Below are 22,874 nucleotides of genomic sequence, written 5' to 3'. Positions count from 1 at the left end.
TCCTGATGGATTTGAGTGCACTCGTGTGGATAAAGACTGTGCTTGGGGTTTAGGCGTGTAGGAAAAAAGGAAAGGTGCAAAACCCTTCTAGTTTTCTCCCCATGGATTCTGGCTGAAAGTTCCCAGGTTTCTTCTCTCTTTGCTGCCCACTCCTTCCTTCCCCTTCAGTGCTGCTTATCTGGGGGAAGAATCATGGGTGGAATTTATAAATGCTTCTCTGTTGTGCAGAAGAACTTTGATAGCGTGAAATCAATAGCATGTAACATAATAAGAAAAAGTATCTGGCTACCACTTTGGAAATGTAAATTCTTTTAACAATCCCCTTGCTAATTGGAATTGCTGTTTGTTGTTTCACATTTAGTGGATTTCATTATATTTTCTTTGGTAATTAGATATTAAAAGTACCAGGCAAAAAAACCTCCAAAAAACTAAAAAAAAAACCCAACTCAAACCACCAACAAAAAACCCTTTCATTAAGATGCAGTCAAAGTTCTATGTAGATATGACTTTAATTAAAATAATATTGTTAGAATGTACTGTTAAGGAAAACAAAGCAAACAAATGCACCACAAATATGTGAAACTGGGAAAGAAGAACCCGATCCAGCCATTCCCAGTCGCTGCAAAGGCAGTTGCGATCTGCACTGTGCTTTGGGCTGAGTTCACATCCCAGTGAGAGCTTGAACTGGGGGGCAGGTCTGGGAGGAGGTGGAAGTTTTTGCCCCTCTCCTGCAGCCTCCTGGTTGTGCTTCTCTGGGACTCTTTTCCTCCCACTCCGTATTCTGCTCTGGCAGCAGCAGGAGCCCAGCCCTTGTGAAGGCTACCAAACACTCCCTGCCTTGTTCGGATACAATAGAGGAGGTGTCAGAAGAGGTTTTTTGCATCATTTGTCATGTGTCCGTATGGAAAAATCCTCCCCAAAATGATGTTGTTCCAGATGGGTGGAGAAAGCAGTCGGTAGACCTGAGGAGTTTTTAAATGGGAGATCTGGTGAATTTTTCATGCTTTGTGGATTTTTAAAAGTATACCTGATGGAAAAGATATGAAGAAATATTGCTTAAATACCTGTGCTCTTCTAAAGTATTTCTCAAGGGAAAAATGAGTAAGATGCATCACACTCCAGTGCCGATAGCAGAGGTCACCGACCTGCTGCTTGCACTTTCATTGATAATGCAGAGCCAAGAACCATCCCAAAGTGTCTTTTGGAAGACAAATAAGCCTTTCTGCACTTGCAGCCCTGCTTTCAGAGCTGAGCTCAGGCATGGCAGAAGGAGAACTATTGCACAAAACTATTCTTTCTGAGGCTGATTTCTATCTTACTAGCCCAAGGAAAGGGTGACCCAAGAAGAAAGTCTCTTAGACGGATCTGAGTCCAAACTTGTTAGCAAATTAACATCTGCTCTGTAAGGTGGGCTGGCACATAGAGTCTGAAAGACTGCAAGGTTTAGAGACTGGTGGATGAACAGGAGGGGAAAAAAAATCTTGTTCATTACTCACTGATTTACTTCTTTGTCCTGTGTGAACTCCCGCAAGCTTTTTTTGAGGTTAGTTGCCTTGTACTGAAAACATAAGATAAATGTAAGATGTACCAAAATCCAAATGAATCGGAAAAAATGACATTTTTCTCCAGCTGAAGGTCAGTGAGAACGCTGAACACCCTGCCGTGCTCCCAGAATTGGCTTCTTAATTTCAAGTGTCTCCCTGCAATTCAACCTCCTCCCTTTAGTATCACCCCTTCTATTAGTTTAGTAATATGCTGTCATCCTGATTTTTCTTAATTTTGCTTGTGATATTCCTTCTCCTTTTCCTCCTCCAATGGGAACAGATTTCTTCTGCCATATGCCCATTTAAACCTAATTGTAGTATCTGAACATCTTGTGTGCTTAGCCACAGCATCCCTTGGGGTTCAGCTGAGGCAGAGTAGGCATGTGACCTTTAAAGCCATGTCAATGTGAGACTCTCTCAGCACATGGGTCTTTAAAGCCTGGATGTCTCTGCTTCGCGCTAACAAATTTGACCGGCCTGCCTTTTTATGAGGATATCATCATTCTGGGCAAATTCCAAGTTCCATATTTTAAATCAGCATGTAGAGCACTTTGAAAATCTCAGTGTCCCAAAGATCAAGTTCCAGAAGATTAAAAATGAAAAAATAAATCAAAGTAGTTGTTATTTTATTTATTTATTCCATCAAATTTGTAGTAGTAGCCGCTTGATTGTGACTAATTGGCAGTTTGTTAAATGGGCTGCTTTCAGTAGCACAGTTTTAAGTGCTGTAACTGTTTCTTTATTATGACAGTTCTTAAAAAGTGTGATAAGGTTGTTATAGGAAACAGCAAAAATTCCCTAAATTGCTAGGGATTATAGAGTTTGTATTTGTAACCTATATACTTTTTATTATCACAGTTTTTTGCATTCAGCAGAAATATGATTGCGCTGGGTAAACAGTGAGCTGCCCTGATGATGCTCTACCCTGCTCATGTCTCATCAAAACCTCTGGCTCAACAAAACCCTTTCCTCAAGCATCCTCACTTTGGATCTTTGTGTCATGTTGCAGCACTGTAGCTGAGCTTTTGCTTTCCCAAAGCCTCTCTGGCTGCTCAGCACATAAATTGTCCAGATTTAAGTGCTTCACTAATGTGGAAGTCCTTAGATACCGAAACTCAGGTGCACCTCAGCCCCTGTAAGGCAGAACGTCGCATCATAGCACTTACAGTGTAAACGGTTTTTAAAGACACCAATATTTGGAGTCTTAGGGGTAACTTATGATGCAGGCTGAGAGGAAGCCAGGATTGATTTGTACTCGAAACTAGAAAAGAATGTTACCTTTTAGTTAAAATTGACAGTACCTTCTGGTAACATGAGGTTAACCTACATTATACGCGTATTGCAATTAAACCTGTAACAAGTACATAAGACAGGAAATTTAGTGCTAAAATGACACATCAGTGAAATAATTATGAAAATACACAATTGTGACATCCATCCAAAGAACATCAACTCTTCTCAGTAGTGCTGTGTATCATGCAGTGGGCTTTGGACTGTTAGGCTTTTTAGTTCACCAATTAAAATTAGGCATTTTAATATTCATCTTCCAGCTTAGCTTGGCTGCTTGTATTATAAAAAATTTATATGAGCATTTTATTACTCCCTAATCCTTCTGATATCGTTAAATGAGAATTTCTTATCCAACTGTGTTCAGCTTTGTAAGATTTCTAAATATAGAATTGGTTCCAAATGTAAGTTTTGTAGTCAATTGTTTTCTGCTGAGAATGTAGTAAGGGAGAAACTAATAGCATTTAAACAGAAGACAAAACCAGCAGCTGTAGTCGGCAAATATGGTTTTAGTCCTTTTCTTGTTTTAACTCAATAGTGAGGGGCTGGGAAGGGTAGTTGACTTTGCAGTGCAGATTATGAACAAAATCAGACGCTAGGGGACTTGTCACTTAATGTTAATTCCTACATCAGCCATCTTTTCCATCTTAATCGCTTCCTAAACCCGATTATAGTGTCTCTCTGTCCAATGAAGAACCCCATTGATTTTCCTCTTTGGAAGCAATTTTTGCGGGGGATTCTCAAGGGGAAGCGGTTGAGTAGCGAGTGCATCTTTGGGGCAAGGAAGCTTTTGTGGACTCTGGGAAAGCCAAACCTGCATGTTGACTGTTTCCCCTATTGAGCTACTGTTAAACTCTAAATTCCTGGAAACCCCTTCAAGCCAGAATAAAAGTTTTCCCTTTTTATTTCCACCTCCCCCCCTAGTCCCAAAAACTAGCATTTATTTTGACCTCCTCCTGCAAAAGATGCATTTTTTTACGAATGCATGTTAATTCATAATAGATGTTATTTCTTAAGTGTCTTGAAAAAATAAACACTGAAGTTTGTCTTTTCACAGAGGACGGCTAACCGGAGAGGCAAACACACTTTAAGAAAAGAGGCGCAAGCTCATCAGAGTACAAGTACAGGTGAGGCTTGTTCTTTTCTGAGCTGGTTGGCAGAACCTGAGGGTGGTGGTGGTGTAAAGGAGGGCTGCTCACGTGGGCAAGGATCCCACCCCTGAGTTCAGGGGATGATGCAGCTGAGTGACTGGTTTGCAGCAGAGGGAAGAATGCCCACGTTGTTAATGCTGGCTCACAGGTACACTTTGATTTTACTCACTCTTTCAGCAATGAACTATATTCAAGATCTTTTCCTTCAGGGATATTATCGTATTTTTAATTGATGCTTAAATCAAAGGTATGCTGCCTTTTAATTAATATTATGTTCTCCTGCACATTTATTTGCTGGCATAGAGAAGGGTTATCTGCAAGGTCAAGGGCCAGAGAGAAAGATGATATCTTGTAGCTTGAATTAATCTAAAAATAAGGAAATAGATTTTTAGAGAAGAAAACAGTATGAGCCTGGCCTGAGTTGGACCAGACCCAATATCCTTCTGACGAAGAAATAAAGGGCTTGAACCTTCTCCCACTGAGAGCAATTACAAACCTGCAGTTGACTATAATAGCTGTGTGTGATAGGGGCATAATAAATTTAAGGTCTGAGATAATCAAGGAGGACTGTGTAATCTTCTGCTAATGCTTCTGAAAGATGCTCTGGTAAAATGCGAGGCAGGAAGAGCGCTGTGCTACTTTATTAACAGAAGGAATAATCTTAAGCCACTTGCTTGTTACAGTCAGATAGAGCCAATCTTGTGAGTTCAATTTTAATTTGATAGTGATTTAAAATGAAAAAGTTCTGAAAAGAAAGCCTGTGAGGAAAGCTGTTGCTATCCAGGTAAAACTTTGCCTGAGCCTCCCCTGGCCCGTAGAGCAGCTTATTCAGACATTCACCAGGCATCTCAAAAATGTGAGGTTCACTGAGTTTAACAGAGTGAGCTAAGATGGTTGATGGCTTTAGCTATAAATTAGATAACAGTACTAGTTCTGATCCAAACTGCCACTGTAGCCACTACCTATCTTCCTGCTGCCTGAAGCAGGATTTGGCTCAGAACCTCTATTCCCTCTAGTATTTATTGTTTTAAAGTAAGTGTGACTAGAGCTTTTTTTTTTTTCCTTTTCCTAAACTGGCTGACTTGTGAAGGAGTTGCTACAACCATGCTTCTTCTCTTGCCTCATCTCATCTGGTGATTGTCCCTAGTTACAATTTAGATTTTGAGTTTCAGAAAGGAGACAATTTTTTTTTTTACTTCTGTTTTGAATACATAAATTAATAGCAGCAAGGGATCCTTAAGCTTTGCCAGTATTTTGTATGGAGGCAAAGATATTTTCATAGTTTTTCTGCTGCAGAAAGCATATGAGTTATTACATGTACAGCAGAATTACCAACCAGCAATAGGGAACCTTTGAAAAGAAAACTTTAAAGTTATTTTAGCAGAGAAACAGGCAACATTTTCTGTTAAATGAAATTTGTTCGGAAATCAAGACTATATCAAGTGTCACTGGGTGTTGTTAAATTTGTGGAGAGGGTGTTAAGTAAATTGTTATAAATTATATTAATAAATGTAATTTTATATGCAGATTGACCAGAGGTGTGAGTTTTGATGCCTTTGTTTCTCTCTTCTGTTTTGCGGTTTGTGCATTTCAATTGCCACAGTTTGTGAACATGACAATGCACGTTGAGTCTCCAGTGAGCAGGTGATGGAAAAAGAAAAAAATAAACCAGAAATGCTTTAGCTTATTCCAGATAAAGACATCAATGTCCTAAGTTAAGTGTGAGCTAATGTGCTTTAAGTTTTGAAGCAGAAACACACGTGAGCTTGTATGTGGAAGTGCTGCTGTGGATGTAATTAGTGTAAATGGGATTGAAATGATCATGTTTCATATGTGCAAGTTTGTAATCGCCAGGCTAGTGTGTCTACGCTAATCCTTCTTTCCTAATAAGAAGTAGAATTTGCACTAAAATTGAAATGAAACATTAAAAATAATGCATTATATGTAATAAATAGGCGTATCAGTTCGCAGGCGCACAAAACCAGACTTTAGAGTTTTGGAAATCTGTTTTTGAAGGGTTATTTCTGATTAAATTTTCTGAAAAAGACTTGGTGGATTCATGCATTTGTTTAGTCTATGCATTTGTATGAATCAGGGGTTTATTTGCAGATTGAGAGTCTCCAGTGCTTAAGGGAGCTACTGACAGATGAATGTCAAAACCAGTTTCTGCTTAAATGTTATCCTTGGTTGTCTTCAGGAACACAGACTTTCCAGCCAATATTTTTCTTACAGTTTTCTTGGTTTGTGCATCATGTTTTCCTTATCCTTCCCTAGACGCAGCAAAAATGGGTTCCATTTTATAAGCACGGTAGTCAGCAGTTCCTAGAAATGTGAATATTTGTTTTAAAAAGGAAAATATTGCAAGTGAATGATTAAAAATTCTGCTTTCAGAAGTTAATAAAATTTCTAGTAGTAACTGGAACCTTCTTTTTTTTTTTTCTTTTTTTTATTGCCCACAGTGTTCTAACTTAGCTGAAATTCAGAAATGCAGCTAGAATGTTATTTCATTGCTGTCCTGCTTTGGACCTCTGGGATATGATATAAGGCACGGAGCATTCAGCGCAGCAGCAGATTGTTGCTTGCTGAATAACCAGGGGAAATCACTGTAGAACGGAGTCAAGGAGAAGAGAATGGTGGTCAAAAAAAAATTCTGACTAAACAGTTTTTCATTGGCAAATGTCAGATCGCTGTGACCACAGGGGGTGTTAACTGTGGTGACACTACCTAAGAGTTTCTGGTCACCTTCCCCAGCCTGTGCCTCAGGCTGTTAGAGGTAGCGCCCGATGGTCAGAGGTGGGCAAGAGGTGTAACCTGGACCCCTGAGCCTTTTGTCGTGGGCTCTCGCTTTGCTGAGTAGAGATTGTCCTTGTTTGTACAGATAAATAGACTTTGAGTCAGGGATAAAGAAGTGGACAGTGAAGAATTCCACAGGGGATGGAAAATTACAGCTGAGATTTCCTCTCCAGTTAATATGTGATTGTTTACACAAAATTAAGTTAGTCTGACACAGGAGATGGATAGAGCTTAATCCAAAATACCCCTAAACCAGTGACTCAGGCATTCAGGTGAGAGGTAGATTAAGGTTGAAGCCCAAACCTGCATCTAATATCTCCTAGATGTCCTCAAACTACTTGATTGTGGTTGTTTCTGTGGTGCTCTACTACCTTCTCTTGCTTCGTAAGAAGACTCCTGAAAGGCTGTCGGTGGTGCTCAGAAATCACCCAGAGCTGGTGTTGCTTAGCGCCTGGTTCCTGCTGTTACAGCCCCGTGGGGCACAATCCTCTGTACAAAACCATCCTGTAGATGCCCAGATCTCCGTGCCTTGCTTCCCGTATTGTCCCAGACATAACAACAAGGAGAGAACTCCCAATAGTAGAAAACTGTATTAAACAAAGAAATACCCCCTCCGCCACCTTGTGACTTATCTCCCATTACATCCCAAGTTACTGAGTTTGCCTCTGTGATGTCTCCAGCAGCAGATGGACCCTCGGATGCTGTGCAGGTGTCCAGCGTCTCTCCTGCTGGAAAAGTCACTTACTTGTGGCTAAGCCTGACACGGAGCTTGGCCCTCTCCATCAGCTGCTGCCTGTCTGAGATCTGAAACAGGGCAGGTTTGGACCCACAACATTATCCCCTCGAGTGGGGCGAAGGTGTCTTCACCAGAGCAGGATTTTGTAGCCGTAGGTCAGGGACCTGAGCTCTGTATGCAATGTGTAGGGGATGCTGATACCCCAAACCTATTTTTACAGAGATTACAACATAAACTGGGAGTGAAGGCAATGAATTCCTGTGCTAGCAAGCAGCAAGTCCTGTTTCCATGTCTTAACATCCTCTGGCAGCCCGAGATGTTGATTTTGGTAAATTAGGGTGTGTAACTCTGAACGGCTTCCTGGAAGTACATTTTGCCCTGGGAAAACTGACCCATTTTAATTTTTAGGATCCAGCTCCTAGGAGGGATAGTGACAGAGGTGCTGGGAGGACCCTGTGATGAGAACTGGTGACCAAGGAGTGTGGCTTTCCTTCACCCACGTGCTGCTTATCCCGATGGGAGGCTGCCCGCATCAGTTACAGTCCTGCATCCAAGCGGATTAGCAGTGGGACCCTCTCCACCTCTCCTCAGTGTTCAGTGCCTGTTTTGAGGGCCACACTGCTCCACAGTTGTCTTTTGTGTGTCTGACTTCAGCAGCTCAGGTCTGTGTTAGCTGGTGTTAAGCTGTGCAGTGCTCGCCTTCAGTTGTTGTGGAGTAGTACTCTTTTGAAGTCCCCCCTTAGCTCAGTCAGAGCTTTGGGGGTTTATTCCTTCTCTGCATTTGCCATCTGAGTAGTACATGACAGAGCAGCTGAATCAAACCAGTCCGTGCTAGAGCTGCCATCACTGTGGCTCCAGATGCAGGATGGGGATAGTTTTGAATTCGTGATACTGATATCTCAGGAGGGTCAGTTCCTGCCCTCCACAAGAATCTGTCCGAAGAACCCTTGAAAGGGTCTCTCTGTGGTGTTTTTAATGGATCTGTTTGCTGGGGGAAGACTTTACCCCGCTGGGTGTTTCCCCGGACTGCAGTTCACCAAGAAGGGAGCGGTTGGCAGCGGCCGTGAGCCCGACGCCTGTCCAGCCAAACCATCAGACAGTGGACATGAGCGTCAGTAAAGCCCTGCTGCTTTACTGCTGCTGTGGGCTGGTTCGGCATCTGTAGCTTTTGCCCTGTGGGTAGCGTGGGCAAAGTAATACCACTAGGGAAGAATCACAACTGGATCCCAGCTTTTATGTTCTGGGGACGGGGGGATGTTTGCATTTCATTAGTGTTAAGTTTGCCATTTCCAAGGATTGGGAAGAAAAATCTCTTCCCTCTTTGCTAGAATATAGAGTGGTGTTTACTTTCTCATTTTGAAATTTTCCCATCTTGTGTAACAGCTGTGCTAGGGCAGGACTCGCTCTCTGCTGAACTGCTGCTTTTTTCCTTTGGCCTTTGTTAAAATTTCTGATAAATAACAGACTGTCTACAGCTGTTCAAATGATGTTGCTTTTTCTAAGTGTCACTTTGGTGCTCATTCCCACCAATGTGGGCTTTGCTTTAGAAGGTAAATAAGGGACAAATAGGGCTTGCTGTTGAGTAAAATTGAACATGTGTGCAGTGGGAAAGGAATCTGAAATGTGAATTGCCCGAGCCTGCAGAAGCCATCCACCTCCGGCTGTGATGGAGACACTGTGGCATCTTGGCAGCATCGCCATGTGCAATTTTCTTTAAATAACTAGTGGGTTTTTGTTTGCTGCAGTTGGTGCTATTCCTTCACATTTTCTCATTTGAAGGTAATCTGCTTCTAAGAAGTGATTAGCGCAATTTGTGCATGGGAGGCTTCACTGGGCTTTGAATTTTTGCAGTGGCATTAGCGACGTTAGTGCTACTGGGCTCGTCACTGTAGCAAATAGTGAGAAGTCATATTCGTGGCTTACTAGTGCACTAACCTGGTGTTGCAAAGATAGCTTTGTATAATATATTTTAATACGTGACTTAATCTATACTGAGTCTTTCTCTAAAAACTTTATAAAGTCACAGTTCTAGAAGAAAAGGATTTTATGACTGAAGATTTTATTTTTTGCACACTGTATCTCCGTTTTCCACGGCAGCAGTTCTGTCCTTTTTTTATGCTTAATCATTGTTGCACAGATCCCTCTGTGGAGCTGAAGGGCAGAATTTGGTCTGGATTTGAGAAATGCATCAATTTTGAAGAGACAATATGAGTGCAAAGTTTTGTTTATATTTGAGATTAAGAATTGGATATCTGTAGTAATATTTTGGTGAGGGTAATATTCAGATAGTTTGATTTATTTCCTGTTGCAAACTGCCTAGAAATACAAAAATACTTAATTTAAAAATCCAAAGAGAGAGAGAAGAGGGAATGAACTGAAGTAACTCAACTCTGTCCCTTCCGCAGCTGAGGACACAAAGTAGTAATTGTTGCTTAGCTAAATTATCACACAAAAGAACAGCAAGTCATTAATTTCCACATGAAAAAGCACAAAAATAGGGTTTCTGTAAGACTGATTGGAAGGTTTAGGATGAGAATGTCAGTGTTAAGGTTTCTCTTGAAAGGTGTTTCATCTGAAATCAGTCCTGGTTTTGCACAAGCATAGCTGGTGTAACCCCCCAGCAATTGAATAAATGAGAGTCAGTGCCATGGTGTTAACAGCTTTTTGACAAATATGATGGGCCAGATCCTCAGCTTTTCTTTTTTTTAATAGATCTTTCTCAAAGCTGTTGGAGTTAAAACAATTTACACCATATAGAAGTTATACCAAAAAGTTTTGGTAGCAGCACTTACTGAAGGGTGGCAGATCCCTGGCCGGCTCAAACCCAGGACGCCGACTAATGGCTGTGCTGGAAGGCAGATCGATGGAATTTTGTTGGAAGACATCAAATTCTGATGCTTTTGGAAAGAAGCTGGGTTTGTCGATTGCAAGGAAATCTCAGAAAGGAACTTGAGAATTCTGTGAGCATGTGGTTCAGGTTTGCTCAACATTTTGAGGCAAGTGTAAATCACTTCTAAGTAAGCTGTGACGAATAAAATGTTCATAACTGCGAGCTGCTAGCCAATCTTTACACTATTTTTGCCTGAGTACTGCTTAAATTACTACAGCATATTTTACAGGCAAAAAAGTGTGACTAATTAATACCTGCAAGATCAGCAGAATTATGTAGAAATAACAGTGAGAAGAAGGCAAACTAATGCCTTTGGTTGAATGTGATAATGGTTTCTTGGATTATTGGTAAAAAACTGGGGATCTCAGCCAAAATCTGAGTGATTGGCCACTCCGGGCACTCTTCAGCTCGGCAGAGAGCACAGGGGCTGAATGGAGGTAGAAGTTGAACCGTGCTCCAAATCCCTGAGACAGCTTCTGCTCATGAGGGCTATGGGTAAGGTTGTGACTCGTGGGAATTGTATGTGCTGCTGGAGCACAGCTGCTTGTGTTCACTGGATGTGTGAGACCTGCAGGCCACCTTTCAGTTGCAAATGTTTTTATGGTGATAAACACTGGATTTTTATCAGATTTTTCAAGTGGCATCAAAAATACACATGCAAATTGTTGATCTTGATTGATCTCAGGACCTATTTTTCCTGTGACAGCTGGGGCCATCTTAGAAGAAAGCAATGATAACAATGCGATAAAAGCATTTCTCTAGAGCTTTGTAGTTGGTGAGAGAGGATGTTCAGTTTACCCCAGATAGTAGCCATAACGCATAAACAGTGAGGCTCGTACATGCTATTTTCTGAAGCGTGGTTCGGGGAGGCTGACCACTAGCTGCTGCTAATAGCAGTGGAGCAGCCACACTCCGAACGTTGGGCAGATACACATCTAGGTCACTGCCAGGAGCCAAAAGTGTGTGGCTGCAGCCGCTTGGGGAATTCATGGTTATCACTGCTGATGCACGTTTCTAACTGTTGTACTGAGGTCCCACATCTCCTAGGAACAAGGTTTTTGGGTCAGTATTTAAATGCTTTTGAAACTGAGATTTAACAAGGCCAAATGCCGGGTCCTGCACTTGGGGCACAACAACCCTGAGCAGCTACAGACTAGGAGAAGTCTGGCTGGAAACTGCCTGGAGGAGAGGGACCTGGGGGTGTTGGTTGACAGCGACTGAACATGAGCCAGCAGTGGCCCAGGTGGCCAAGAAGGCCAATGGCATCTTGGCTTGGATCAGAAACGGCGTGACCAGCAGGTCCAGGGAGGTTCTTCTCCCTCTGGACTCGGCACTGGTGAGACCGCTCCTCGAATCCTGTGTTCAGTTCTGGGCCCCTCACCACAAGAAGGATGTTGAGGCTCTGGAGCGAGTCCAGAGAAGAGAAACAAAGCCAGGGAAGGGGCTGGAGAACAAGAGGAACGGCTGAGAGAGCTGGGGGTGTTTAGCCTGGAGAAGAGGAGGCTGAGAGGAGAACTCATTGCTCTCTGCAACTCCCTGAAAGGAGGTTGTGGAGAGGAGGGTGCTGGGCTCTTCTCCCAAGGGACAGGGGACAGGACGAGAGGGAATGGCCTCAAGCTCCGCCAGGGGAGGTTTAGGCTGGACATTAGGAAAAAATTTTTCACAGAAAGGGTCATTGGTCCCTGTCCGAGGCTGCCCAGGGAGGTGGTTGAGTCCCCTTCCCTGGAGGGGTTTAAGGCACGGGTGGACGAGGTGCTGAGGGACATGGGTTAGTGATTGATGGGAATGGTTGGACTCGATGATCCGGTGGGTCTCTTCCAACCTGGTTATTCTATGATTCTATGATTCTATAATCTAGGGTTCTTCACTTGGTTTGTGCACAAGGGTTCTTGGAGAACTGGAAGATTTTCTAGGTTCATAGGGTCACTTGGTCATTAGCTTTAGTAGCTGGCAACCCTGTTCAGACTTGATAGCTTATATTCTCGTTTTGAAAGCAGAAATGAATCTGGGAATAGCAGCACCGGTAGGGATCAGACAGGGTTTTGCTATGTCGAAGTTATTGTAATGTGGGATCCTCAACATGAGAAGGAGATGGAGCTGTTGGAACAGGTCCAGAGGAGGCTACAAGGATGATCTGAGGGCTGGAGCACCTCCCACATGAGGACAGGCTGAGAGAGTTGGGGTTGTTCAGCCTGGAGAAGAGAAAGCTCTGAGGAGACCTTATAGTGACCTTCCAGTACCTGAAGGGGATACAAGGAAGATGAGGAAGGACTTTTTACAAAGGTTTGTAGTGATAGGACTAGGGACAGTGGCTGTACACTTGGAGAGGGGCAGATTTAGACTAGACATAAGGAAGAATTTCTTCAAGATGAGGGTGATGAGCCTCTGGCCCAGGTTGCCCAGGGAAGCTGTGGCTGCCCCATCCCGGGAGGGGTTCAAGGCCAGGCTGGATGGGGCTTGGGTGCCTGATCTGAGGGGAGGTGTCCCTGCCCATGGCAGGGGAGTTGGAACTAGGTGATCTTTAAGGTCCCTTCCAACCCAAAGTAGTCTACGATTCTACGATTTTGCCTTGGAGTGAGAATTTTGGATGCAGAGGTGCTAGTCAGCATCGTGGTTGTGCTGTGTTGTGCTTTCACTGCCATTTTTTCAAACGAAAGGTGGCTTTTATAGACCTGCAATTGGAAAGCATTCATTCCTGGTGTGTACCATCTGGATACAAGTATTGTATCTGGAGACTGTTTTCAACAAATAATTGCCTTTTCATAATAGGTACAATAGACAGAGAAGACCTACTCAGGCAGGTAATCCTTTGCTTTTCCACAAAGGAATTCTACCTTTTGCAACTGAATTGTAATGTTTGATTGTCTGTTCAACTGAAATGCCCAAAGCGCTTCTATATCCAGAATTAGAACTCAGGGATTGCTAATTATCGTTCCTATTCTTCATATAAGTTTTTTTTTTTAAACCATCTTATAAGAATCTCCTTTAAAGAAAGGGGAAACAAAACTCAGCCCTCCCCCTTAACCTTTTACTGCACTGGTATTTGTGGAAGAAAAGCTGCAAAAACACTTTTTGCAGGGCATACAAAAGGTAAATTATTTTAATTTTTAAGGATAATATTTTACTTTGCTGAAATTTATCTTCTCTCTTGGAGGTTCTGCACAAGAAAAGAAGACCTGTAACCCTTCCACTAGCATTATTTGGAATCTCTTCTAAATTTTCTTTAATTGCAAATGTCTTTGGTACGTGGTTGGAAGGATTTATTGGAACAACAGAGTCAATCAAAATATTAAGGGTTTGGCCGTAGCCCAGTGCTTTCTTACCTATTTTCTTCACGCGAGTCGTGTTCCTATTACCTTCCCCTGCCATGATATACTCTGCTTCCCACAGCAGAGCCGGCTTTCCCTACCTGTTTTTATTTCAGCAGCAAGCAGGATGTGCTAAAATTGTCCGTGTGTTGTGTGTGAGAGCGGGTGCCGGTGTGGCGCGCGGTGTTTGCACTTGTAGTGGACGCTTCCCTCGGCCTTTTCCGTCCCCTGTGCTTTATGTGGTCAGCTGGGGCCGCGCAGACCTGGCCCGCGCCCTGGGGAGGCATGAATAGCCCTTGTTGTGCTGGCACACCTGTGCTCTGCACACAGCTGCTTGCTTCACAACAGGGTTGCTGTTAGCAGTTACGAAACGTTTTCACACCACCCACCCACTAGCCACTGGTTTGTAGCATTTGCTGGCACTTCTGTCCGGCTTGAAGGTTTGTAGTTTCTTATTTTTTTTTTTTTTTAATTTAAAGGACACCAGGATGCTCTGGATATAGGAATAACCAGCCAAATCGGCACAACACCTGATTAAAAATACTCCCTTTCTCCTGGGTCAAAGATTACACTTTTTCTGTCTGTGCTAAGTCTGCAGCTATAAGAAAAAAGGTGTTTATATTTATTTTTTTTTTTTCTCTAGTTATCAGATGGTTTTGTTCTGGTGAGAATTTAAACAGGCTGGAACGTTACATTAGTTTTTTCTTCCATGTGGTGTTGGAGGTGCAGAGTCACCTCTTCATTCTGTGTTTCATCTATAGGTTATAATAGAAAGTTGAGACACAGAGCAATAAAAAGCTACACGTAGCTACCATTTTAAACCACCAGAGGTGGACGGGATGAATAGCTCGACTCTTCTGAAAGGAAGATGGCTAAAAGGTCACTTTTCTACTAGTTTAGGTGACATCAGGTCTCCAAGATGGAAAACTGAGCTAGAGATAAAAATAAATACAAAATGAGGTGGCAAAGTGAAGCAGGTGCTCCATATGGAGGAGAAAAAAGACAAATTAACTTAATGTAAAAGCTGCTTTGTTTCTATAGGAGGATGCCATTTAAATTCATAGACTAGGAAGACAGCTGAACTCTTCTGTGTAGTTTTATCAGCTGTGTTTTGTATCTCTCCATGACACAGTATGTGGCTCTTTTCTGAAAGCAGGACAATGTGTTTTGACAGCCCTTGGCAGTGAGAGCAACAGTGAGAAAAGCAAACCAAAGTGATTCAAATTAACACGAGCTGGCTGTGGCGAGGCTGGACCATCCCAAGCATTTCCCATCTAGAGAGAATCTCAGATCTTGTAAGATGCAACATAGCCAACGGGGTTAGAAGCAGTGAGGAAGGGTTGCTGCTAACACTGCTCACCAGGCTGCCACCTACAGAAAACATCATTTTCTTTGGTGAGCTACATGGGAATTTAGCTCCAGTCCTGTTTGGCAAGGTGAACGGATCCTATACTGAGCTCTGGTTAGGACCTGCGGGGAAAACAGCATCAAGGCAAAGCTCAGTTAAAATTGCTTTATGTAACCTGGACCATTTCTGTAGGGGACGGTTTGCATTGGAATTTGTTGCTCTTATAGATCACACATGGGTGTGTATTTATTTTGCCAAAATGCGACTGCTGGTGGCTTTTGTTTTTAAAACACTTCACTGATGGTCAGAAGGAAAAAAACCTGAGAATTTATTGCACCCTATTAGTTTACTAAAGTCTTTCTATTTTAAAAGAGAGTCAAATATATCTGGTAAACTTAGAATTAAGGACCCTTTGCTGATGCTATGGTGATCTCCATGAGATTAACTGACTTGACTTATGACTCACAAATGACTGGCTTGGGGAATTCAAAGTGGTCCAGAAAAGAAAACCTTAAAAAGTACATCAAAGCTGAAAAGCCTGATTTTTCTCATTCACGTCTTCTTCTGATTCTGCAGGACAGTCTCCTCCTTCATATTTTTTTTGCTGCTGGTAAGAACATACTGTGTTCAGACATTTATAGTGCTAGGATCCATCTCTCTCTTTTGGGTGCCACAAAGTTACTTTCTCCCACGTTCTGGCTTCCTAAGAATCTTCCTTTTACTGAAGATCCTTTCATTTTGCTTCTTTGCTGAATGTCTTCCCCCAGCTCATTACCAACTTAACCTTACTTTAGATAACGCAAAGTATCTATTGTTTTCTTCTGTTTCCCACACATTCAACTATTCTTCTCATACCCAGTGCCTTACAGCTCTCATTCCCAGCTGGAAGACCTCCTCTTCTCAGTGTCATAACCCCCCTTTTTTTTTAAAAAAAAAAAAAATGTTTTTCTTGTATGTTATGAGGGGAATGGTAACCCTCCTACTGGTTTTTCAGTCCCTCATGATCCATAATAGATACATGCACTGTTCCCTGTGAAGCAAGGAACTGTTGCAGATGCAAGAACTCTGAGTGATTTGCCCAAGGTGGTAAAGGAAGTTAATGGGCAGATTAAGCTCGAACCTCGTGGATCCTAATCCTCGCGTGGATGCTGGATGCTGTAGCAGCAGTGGTGTGGAGGGTGGAAAGTCCAGGCAGATGATTTGTATTTGTACTTATGGCCAAATATGACACAAATAGAGGCACCCTGTTCCTGACGAGGAGAGGCAGGAGAGTGGGACGTAATTCATGCTATTCAGATTCTGCTATTTAGCATTTGCCGATCCCTAATGGGATATTTGCGAAGTATAATATTTTCTAACAGCTGTAAGGACAAGAGAGCCTAAAATTTCTCCCTATACATAATATCCATGAAATTGCATTGAATATTGTAATGATGTGTTATGCTGCCATTAGCTCCCTGTGAATACCTAATTTGGAAGGTTAATGAAGTTGACAAATGTGTGTACTGTACGCACATTGTCAGTTGTAGTTAATGGCAACTCTCACATTTTTATTTGGAAAATTATATAAAACTGAAAGTGACAATTATTGTAACTTCATCTTTTTTAGAATCTAGCACAGTGTGCAGTTTATTTAAATAGGGTTGTGTGTGTTTTAAATTTGTATACCATCCTATGAGGTCCTTTGCGCATCATGTGATTATATACTTAATTTTTGTATGAATGAATGCCTGTATTGTGGTCTTTTACAGCATATTGGGCCAATTTTTGGGGTTTTGTGTGTATTCCACACTGTAAGTCCTTGTCTTCCTGTTGGCTCAACAGTGCTTGATTACAAAACTGATGCCAGTTAATTCAAAGAGATATCACATACGAATTTCCCCAGGCAAGAAAAATATGCTAGAGGACACTGGAAGAGAAAGCTCTTGTGCTGTGTGCGAATGGCTGAGAACCAGAAGAGGTCAGTTGCAGCTGCTGCTGCTTCCGTGTGTCAGTGTGATAAGGTCCTTGAAGTCTGGGCCCTACATATTTCTTGGGCTGTGGAAAGTACTTCTTTAGGTCAAGGTCACATTTTTAGGTGTAAATATTCTGACTTGAGACCTTCTTTGGGGCTAAAGCTGTTTGATTTAACAGAGCTTCACTCAGCAGGTGATCTCTTATGGTCCCAGGGATCTTGGATGCATCTGCTGTGAGAAGAGATGCTACGATAATAGTCTGTGACACACCACAGCATGGATGAACTTGCCTCATCCAAGCCTTGTGAGCTGGAAAAGGGTCAGTGGATAGAGTAAGAGCTGTTCCTTGATTCCTTGTTCCTTGATTTTTGGGCATCTTGAACTCCTTGCAGAGTTTCTTCCGAAGGAGCAGGTGTCACAGGGGAGGGCTCCTGCCCCGAGGAGACCGTATGTGTCACTTCCAAGAACAAAGCAGCCTTTTAAAGCCAGTGCTATATTGAGCCTGTGAGTCACGAATCTTTAGATCAATAACCAAAATGTTTTTATATGTGGGGGCAGCCCCAAACAGAGTGACTCAGCGGCAGCGGTTCCGCGTTCAGCGCGGGGCTGTGCAGGTTTCAGATGAGTGATCGCGGGAGTGGGGCTGGGCGACGCGTGGAGGCTGAGGCGCCGCGTGTGGGCACCGCAGAGTGGGGGTTTGGTTTTGATAGTTGTTGAGGGCAGGCGCACCTGCCCCTCATGGAGGAGTGGTGTTTGTTCTCGGGCTGCCCCCGATGCCACCTGCAAGTCAGCAGCCTGTCTGACTGTCTCTGGTGGTTTTGATAAGGTGGTTTGGAGGCAGCAAGGCTTAAGATGTTGTAAGGCTTAGATTCTTTTCTGGCTTCTCCCCCTTTGTTATGTTGTATTAATAAACACAGGTCAGAATCTGGTGGAAGTGTACATCTATTCAGACCCTTTGTCAGGGCTGCCACATATTCCAGTGGTCTGAAGCTCTGAGGAGCAATCAAATGCTTGTCCCTCTTACACTTAACAACAGGGACTCCTTCTGCTCTTGCTCCAGAGTCAGTGACCACGTCACATCAGGCCCTTTAGGAGGAGCTGGGGTCCATCCATCACCCCATCTGAAAAGCACAGATCCCACTTCAATGTTTGTATCAGCTGTGATTGCCAATGTATACACCGGTTTAAAATGGGAAATGTGGAGCCTGGAATAGCTTCGCATTGAGATTTGTCATGTTAAGTAGGAGCGTTTTGCTCCTGTGTGGATTAATGATTTACTGGTAGCTCAGTGAAGGATAAGGGGTGTCTGCACCTGGTCTATTGAAGGGACATTTGCATCTGAAGAAGGGAGGCCAGTTAATGGCCCAGAGAGAGGACACTGAAGGCCCCCTGAATAGAGGAGAGGAAATGAATTTGAATGAAACCTCCCTCAAAACTCCAACAAGGAGAATAGGGTTGTGTGTCAGCCTTCTTCCCATGAATACATATTTGGGATGGAGAGTGTACGACAGCTCTGAGACCCTGGGCATGAGGGTTGGCAGTGGTTTAGGTCTTATTTAGCAGCAGGAAACATAGTGTGACAGGTGGAAGGAAAGAGAGACTGGTGGGCCTTTTGAATTTGATTTTAGAAGTTTTCTTTCCTTTTTCCCATCCATATTTTATAAAACTCTGCAACTGTATTGCTTGCTTTGGATTGGATAAATAAGTAATTTTTCTTGCTTTTGAGTTAACTTGGCTCACATGGAGGTTGGTTTCAGGATGCTGGCTAACATAAAGAAACCTACCCTGAGAACTGGTACAGCAGCACAGCTTCAGTAACATGTACATCCCCAGTACGTTGCTCCATGATATCCAATGATCCACAGAACCTGCCACTTGAGCATGGGGCAGTTTGGGAACTCGTACGGTAGTGAAACTGTGTGAAAGTAGGAGTTTTGGTTGACCAGCACAAGGCAGAAAAGGTCTTGTGCACACAAGAGGGTCAAAGAGCCTATTGATCCTCAGCATTTGGGTTCCTCTCCAGGGCTCTCGGGGAGTACATTTAAAGCTGATAATGTGATTTAGCTTTCCATTGAAAGCTCTGCCTCTTGTAAATGGAAAGATATTTTGTAGTTACTGCCTGGCGGAGCGTTATTTGAAACACGTATGAATTCTTCTATTCTTGTCTGGCTAGTTTGTTCTGGACTCTCTGTTTGTAGAAGTGAGATAGATAAGATTGCTGCTGATAAATCAGATTTAATTTCAGGTTAAAAGCTCAAGTTATATACTGTTAACTCATGACATTGGAGTAACTTGAGAAAGAAAGAAATCGCAGAGAAATGTTTAAAATGAAATTTTTCTTCAGGAAATGTAATAGACCCATCATACTTCTGGAGCTTTTTGCCATTTCAAGTAGAATTAGAAGAAGATTAATAATGAGTTATTTTGAGAGAAGGTGCTCCCAGAGCACCACAGGAGCTGGGGACCAGGAGTGATGAGGCTCCCTGGGCTGGGAACAAAGATGCTTCACTGCCTAGGACCTGTCCCATCACCCCTAGCAGTGATTTCTTCTAGGGAGTTTATTCCTGCCCTGAGAGTAGTAAGTGTGGAGCCCTAACTCCTCAAAGAAAATTGGCTTTGCTGACAACTAAGATGCCACAAAGAGAAGGGAAGGGCCTTGGGTAACCTGATCTAGTGGGATGTGTCCCTGCCCTTGGCAGGGGGGGTTGGAACTACATGATCTTTAAGGTCCCTTCGATCCCTAACTATGCTATGATTTTCTCTAGAAGAACGATCCCTTCCATTTAACAGAAAAACTGTGCTGCAGATTTGGCTTCAAGCACAGAGTGGGCGCAGGGCACGAAACTGAGAAACATAACAGAAAGCTCTCCTGATATCTGGGGAACACAACATAAGTCCCAGCTATCAAGCAAGCTTGGATAATTATTGCTTCATTATGTTTTATTTCAACATCCCATGAAAAAACTCTCACTGACTTCAAGAGGTGCTGAACTGAGCTCATGGAAAGATAAAATATAGCCCTCGCTGTTTAGTCGTTAGTATGTGGAGAATAAAGGTTTCATTTATTTTCTTACAAAACCCACCAGGTGTAACATACAGAGAACCAGGTTATACCTACTCCTTCCCCTGTTTGAGGCACCATTAGGGAATGTGTGATAACTGAGGTGGCGAATGGTGCTACACCAGAAGCAGGAGAGGCAAAAATTGAAGTTCAGTCCTGTGAAAGGTGATTATTCTGTTGCTGCTTGAATGTACTTGTTTAATCTGTGAAATTCAGCATCTTTCCCTGAAATGTCTATACACTGCAAAAAATGAGAAGGGATGTCATTTCTCTGATGTGTTTAGGACAAGCCATAGCTGGGCCCATGGAGCTGCTTCACAAGGCAGCAGAAAAAAAAGAGTGCTTTGGCACTCAACTGTGATGAGTCTTGATAAAAAGAATAATCAAAGGTTAACCTCTGACTTGCTAATTTTGAATTTAAATGTAAAAAAAAAAGAGGAATGCCTGTCATCAAAATCGTTTTATTAAATCAAGAAGGTACAGGCATAATAACAATGTTTTTGATGTGAATTTGTGCTGTAGTACCTTCTAATTGGAAGCTAAAATTTAAAATACTGCCTCTGTCTGAGACCAGGGGCCAAAAATCCTTCCAAGTACAACCCAGTTGAATTTCTCTGCTGTGTTCCACTTTCATATCTGATGAACTCAGGATATTTAGCTTTGTTCAGACGTTGATGGTTTGGAAGTTTTCATCGCTTTCATGGTTCTTCTGAACTTCTCTCTATCCTTTAATTTAATTTAAACTTGTCATAGTATGGTGTGTCACATCCTGGCTCTGCTGGTGACCCGCATGTAAATGCTGAAAATGAAGAACTATGCCGGTCTCTTTCCTTGCTCTAGGTGCTCTGTGGTTTAGCTCACCATGCCAGCCTTCGCTGGGCTTTCAATTTGTTATTGTTTCTGGGAGAAATATCGCTGTCTGGGCAGGTTTTCCCTGTGGGACCAAGTTTTGGCTCTATGGGATGCGGGCAGCACGTGGAATACTGGCCACGAGGGATGCTCCACACCCAGCTTCATAGGACCCTTCGTTTGGAGAGTCTGCCTGGGTGAACAAGGCTTACCTGTGGGAGTTGTAAAGTATGTCGCTAAGCTTATTTTTGGTGTTTCTTTTAAAAGTCTTCCGTGCCTGTTGCCAAACATGCAAGGTTTGTTTTCAGACTCTAACTTTTCAGGTAAAGCTGTGATGTTTATTCTGACTCACTACATCAACACATTAATATGAGATTTTTGTTTACGTTTATTGCTTTTTGTGTATCTTTATATAGCCTGGAAATATTGTTTCCAAGGCTTTATTTGTACCCCAAGTATGAAAGAATGAGGAAGAAAAAAATCACCGTGCAACTTAATCTCGGAAGGTGCATTTGGGCTCAAGTGTTGGCTGTGACACTGTGGAGTGTGTTAAATGTGGGATAGGTTTGGGTGTACATCTTCTGGGATAACTAACAACCTTAGTTTTAAAGAAAAATTTCCAGTTTTCAACATGAAAGCTGTGACTTATCCTTGTATTGGGTGTTGCCTGTGTAGGGCATTTGAGGAACGGCTTGGGCAGACTGCCCAAGGTTCTGTGAAATGTCATCCACTTTGCAGTGCTCTGGCTTACACCGTTTTCACAGGTTGCAGAGGGTGGCTCTCTGCTTGGATTAACCACGGGATCATTCTGCATCGCCACAGTTTGACCTCTCTGATGAGCCACCCGTTGATGTGTGTACAGGCTCTGCACGTATATCTGGCTGTAGCCTTGTAAAGGCATGCACAAATCATTTCTGTTTTCAAACGTGTTCGGTTTTGGCTGTGATCTGGCTGGTCACTTATTCCTGGCTAAAGAGTTTCCCGGTGTCAGTTCCTCAGTGTTGAGGAGCGCTGTTAAATACTGGCTCATCTTTTTTTTTTTTTTTAAAAAAAAAAAGGACAAAGAAGATAATTCGTGAGGGGGTGTGTTTTACAGAATCAGGTCAGAAAATACCTCGAGAGGTCATCTTAGGGATATGATTTAGTAGTGAACAGATTTGATTGGGCTCAATGACCTCAAAGGTCTTTTCCAACCTAGTGATGCTGTGACTCTGTGATCTGGTCTTATTTTGTAGGCTTAAGGTAGGTGTTCTGAACCAGGCAGTCCCCCTGTTGTCTGCTCCAGCTCACTCCTGGAGACGTGTCCTGCTCCCTGATGTCTGAGTGGGGACGTTCAGCAGCCTCTGACTCACCACAGTTTATTGGAATAGACTCTTGGTTTATTTTAAGGCACAGGCTGTGGAAGCCAGGCCAGCCCTCCTCCTTCATCTCCTTGACTAGAGGGGTAGAGCAGGCGACTGAAGGTCGGGACTGGATGAGGACAGCTGAAGCTCTCTGCCCTGACACGTGCATTCACATCCTCAGCTCGAACTTGTAACTGTTGAGTTTGGACACCTGCTTCTCAGCTGCGCAAGGTCTTCCACATCTGACCTCAGCAGAAGCTGTTCTGAAGCCAGAAGCGAGCTGATCCTGCAGGCTGCTAGATTAGTACCGGCAAGCGGCCCCTGTGGCTGAATAAACTTCTCAGGGACACTGTACTCTGCCACAGGAATGCGTGTTCTTACCTGGTGCCCTGTGTGAGCACCATGAGTGCCCCTCATGAAGCCACCCTGACATCTTTGCAATATGCTGCTAGGTTGGTGTCTTCAGAGGACGATGGGCCTCGCTGCTGGTGAGGGGTGTGGGAGCTCCCACGTGCTCTTGCGGTTCTTTCCATCCGCTCTGACAACTGGGACACTGTTCAGAGCTGCTGTCCAGTTGTTGGCTGCGCCTTCCCCTCATGCCAGATGAGC

General features: G+C 43.1%; 1 long non-coding RNA gene across 2 annotated transcripts in view; it reads left to right on the top strand.

Moving 5' to 3' along the window:
• The first annotated feature begins 3,882 nt into the window (after nt 1-3,882).
• The window catches only part of LOC138717792 (uncharacterized), a 66,784-nt gene continuing 47,792 nt past the window's right edge, over nt 3,883-22,874 (top strand). Inside the window, exon 1 of one of the 2 annotated variants that reach the window (XR_011336942.1) lies at nt 3,883-3,958. This is a non-coding gene — a long non-coding RNA (uncharacterized lncRNA). The remainder of the gene's footprint in view (nt 3,959-22,874) is intronic. The other variant, XR_011336943.1, reaches the window with a different exon arrangement.

This window comes from Phaenicophaeus curvirostris, chromosome 2 (genome assembly GCF_032191515.1).
Source record: "Phaenicophaeus curvirostris isolate KB17595 chromosome 2, BPBGC_Pcur_1.0, whole genome shotgun sequence".
Classification (NCBI taxonomy): Eukaryota; Metazoa; Chordata; class Aves; order Cuculiformes; family Cuculidae; genus Phaenicophaeus; species Phaenicophaeus curvirostris.
This window is presented reverse-complemented; position numbering and strand designations above follow the sequence as displayed.